This window comes from Chiroxiphia lanceolata, chromosome 5, assembly GCF_009829145.1.
Source record: "Chiroxiphia lanceolata isolate bChiLan1 chromosome 5, bChiLan1.pri, whole genome shotgun sequence".
NCBI classification, from domain to species: Eukaryota; Metazoa; Chordata; class Aves; order Passeriformes; family Pipridae; genus Chiroxiphia; species Chiroxiphia lanceolata.
In genome coordinates, this window is record NC_045641.1 from 72,565,605 (window position 1) to 72,569,440 (window position 3,836).

At 43.7% G+C, this 3,836-nt stretch overlaps 1 long non-coding RNA gene across 2 annotated transcripts; it reads left to right on the forward strand.

Annotated features, from left to right (window-relative positions):
- The first annotated feature begins 319 nt into the window (after nucleotides 1–319).
- On the forward strand, nucleotides 320–3,532 carry LOC116787074. 2 transcript variants are annotated; one of them, XR_004357164.1, is made up of 3 exons: nucleotides 320–802; nucleotides 1,377–1,449; nucleotides 3,398–3,532. It is a non-coding gene; the product is annotated as an uncharacterized LOC116787074 (long non-coding RNA). The 2 variants fall into 2 exon arrangements; XR_004357163.1 differs by having other exon boundaries at nucleotides 322–843.
- Nucleotides 3,533–3,836: the final 304 nt, after the last annotated feature.

Genomic DNA, 3,836 nt, shown 5'->3' on the forward strand with positions numbered 1-3,836 from the left:
GAAATTCCAGGGAGGCTTTAGAGGTCTTGCTGTGATGAGTCAAGCTGATAACGGCATACGATGAGACAGCTGCATTAATGGAGCTGCCTGTTCCTCACGGAACAGGGGTGCAGTGCCGCGGCAGTAATCGTTTGGGAAGGTGGCCATGGAGAGGCACAGCAGTGGAGCCTATGCAGGGAAGAAAGGAAAACCCGTCAAGCCTTATTTACTGGGTAACATTGCAACGCATCACAGGAGTGGCCGCTAACTTCACTTAGCATGTGCCAAATGCTGCCCAGCCATGTGCAAACAAAAAGCTCCTGCTGAAGGAGTTTTCTCACAGTCACAATGTGCAAAAAGCCTGTGTGGATGCCCCATCAAGTAACTAGCCTTTCAGGAGATTTAAGGGTTTGCCATTTAGATAACCCTTTCCCTAGGTTGTCTCTTGGTGGATGTTTGCAGTTAAAATGACCCCAGATCCAGCATGGTGGTCATGTTCCCAGTCCTGTGACATCAGCAATTTCAGAAGTCAAGCCTGAAGGCTACACAAACCCCATCAGAGAGAGAATGAGCCTCTGAGGTGAGCAAGAAGCTTCAGTGTAACAAGCACTAGGGGAACGACACACTGGAAAGCAGCAGCGTCAGCGAAGAGACAAGGTGACAGATGTGAACCAGAGGAAGGCTGATCCCTCAGGCTCACTCAGCACACTGGGATATCCCTGCAGGTCCACTGCTGTCGCTGAGAAACGCTGAGAGTAGAGCTGTCAACTAGGAAGAGGAGTGGGGGAAAAATCCCTGTTGGAATCAATGCTGAATCGCAGAGGTTTGCCTGTGCAAACCGGGATGGAAAACCCTAGGCTCCGGGTGAGGAGGAAAGAGCAAGGGCTGATGAGATGAGATGGCAGCATGAGAGGCCCCGGAAGCTGGTCTGGTCTTGGACTTGTCCTCTGTATCAGCAGGATTGTGTAAGCAGGGATTCCTGCCAGCGTCTCCCTCCGGGGCTGGGACTGAGAGCGGAGCCAGACAGGGATGTATCGCAGTGCAGGCTGAGCTGCTCCTGTGGATGGGTAATGTGTTTCAACAATTTTCCCTCCTGTGAACGCCAACTAGACTACAGGGAGAGGGCTGAGGCAAGGAACATGAAACTCCCGTGCTTTATGCTGAAATTATTAATTATTGCAGCTCTAAGCTGGTCCCAAGAATTTAAAAACAACGCCCTCAAAGTTCAGCATTAAGTGCCGTACCTGATGTCCACTGTTTTGAGACCACAAATCATTTCCAGATCTTTGGCTCCTAAACAGGCACGTCAGCGTAAACCTTTTCCTCAAATATTCTGTTTTTAACCCCTGAAAGGGTCTGGGAAGCTGTGTTATTGTCTGCTTTTCCCTAAATCACAGGGAGCCATCACTGAGAACTGAGAGGTGGAATGCCCTGGGGCAGGAAAGGAATGTTTCAGGGACCAGAGCAAAGGTATTTTTGTGCAAGATCTACTCTAGGCTCCATCATCTCATACAATGAGTATCACACAGCCTCCTCCTCTCCTGCCTAGGAGCAGGAGGAGCAGGGAGGCAGGATTTGGGCAGCTCTCCAGCAGCAACATTGTGGCAGACCCTGACTCAGGGTATGAACAACCTTGCCCTTCCTGTGGATGTTTCCTTGAAAGGAGTGATTTAGCCTTAGGCAAAATTGGAACACCAAGATATCATTTGAATTCAGGAATCACTTGCTTTCTTTTTGCAAGGTTTGGGGGGTTTTATTTTCTTTGTTTAAGGATGAGACTTATTTCTTCCACATGCTCATCTTCTGGTATTTAGCAATTTTTAATGTGAGAAGGACACACAGAAAAATTAATACTCAGTTTCTGAATTGTAAGGCAGCTTTCAGAGGAACTGAATGTAGTTTTTTCAGTGTTACTGTCAAGAAATCCTTAGGGTTTTGAAACTAAAATCTCTTTTCCTCATTTGTAAAAAAAAAAATTACCTTCACTGCGAAGTTTTAATCTGAGCACAGAGTCTGACTTGTGTGTTGGGCACTGACTTGAGATGGGTTTGTGGCTTAAACAAGGAACTTCAACTTCACCTCTTCCCTAGTTTTCCTATTTGAATTATTGTTTTTCTTCCAGCAGAGCTCTATAAACATCCAAGCAAAAAAAACTTGGAGAAGGATACTGTTATACAACTGCTAATCATTACTATTCTTCTATTGTATTTGGTGACGTAAGGAAGTCCCAGCCAGATGCCTTAAAATCTGAGGAAACGTCTGCAAGGCATCTTTGTGGTAACACATGGGTGCAGATTCCATTCATCATTTCCTTGACAGTTTAACTAACTACTCCCAAGCCAAAAAAGATCCCTGAAATCCATCCCAGAAATATTAGCTGAAGGACAGGAGCAAGTCACTAAAAGCTCAGGCAGCCTGTGTAGCTGGAAATGCTAAGGCTCACAGACTGTCAGGAAAGGGTCTGCAAAACACAATCAAAAAAATGCTGGCTTGCTATACATAGGCCTAAATTCTGTACACAGGGATTTACACCTCCACCAGAAAAAAAAAAAAAAAAGAAAAGGAGGGGGGAAAAAGTTTAGAGCTCTACACATTGTACACAGTTGGAACCACTCATGCAGAAACTCGGGTTTGAACTTTCCGAAGTACCTGTGGGATTTAGAACAAATCCCACTTAACTTCAGTAGAACTGGGGCCCTCACATGCTTGAATAATTGAAAGCTTGAGTCAGAATCACCAGAAACATGTTTTTCAACCTTTTACAATTTGCAACACCTTAAAACTTTTTTTTTTTTTTTACCAGTGGAAGTGTCAGTTCCTGTATAGTGATTTAATACTGCAGAAAATAGGTTTGCTTTTCCTAGCTACCCTCTGCAGACCCCTTAAAAACAGTCTATGAACACACAGATTGCAGGTCAAAACCTGTAACTTTGACATATCTCAAAATATTTACTGTTTTCTTGAGAGCCCTTTGTCCTGATGTCATCCAAACAAATATACAAAGGGCAGTGCCTTGTTCTTATGCTTAGAAAAAACTTAAAATGTTTAGTATTTAATTTTTTTATTTGAATGCCAATGTCATGATTTTTTGACCTTTAGCTTACAATTTTTGAATGTTTGGTGTTGGTAATGAGGTACTGCTGGTATTACACACTTCATCTTGGTCCTCTATGCATTTTAAGTCAAATGTTAAAAACACAATTGAATATTGGAATATGGGGAGAAGGACACGCTCTCCACACTTGTTTTCTGCTGAGTACTTTAGACAACCTGGGGGAGTGATCTGTCCAGCACCATCAGAATATAACATTATAAAATTATATAGTGACACATCCAAACTTGAGGTGCAGATCTATGCTGTCTTCTGGGAAAAACTCTGTTCTAACAAATCTGAACTCATCTCTACTCTCTGTTGAAGCCTACAAGAATGAAAACCTGAGGACAACCATGAGAGCCAGGAACAGGCCATCAAACACAGCTTTAGAGGTCATATTCCTTTTGGCACCAGAAAGAATAATGACCATAAGTGATTTGCTTTGCATTTATGGCTTTTACCTTGGTATGTTGTTTGTCTTCTAATAAACTTCTTGACTCACTAATCATCCATTCAGAGGCACTTTCTGAGCTGTGACTGGGGAAAAGATGAATGCATCCAGTTCTGAAATTATGCAGTGAAATGCTGCTCTGCATATTATAGCTACAGCATGATATATTAGCTAATAAAACACAGCACGGAAAAGGCTTTGGGCGGAGCCCTGAGCAGTCAAGGGGCCACTGAGAAAAATGGGAAGGAGGGATTTGGTGAGCTGTGTGATGAAGGGAGGCAGTCCAGGGGAAAGGCGGAAGGTGTTAGCCTG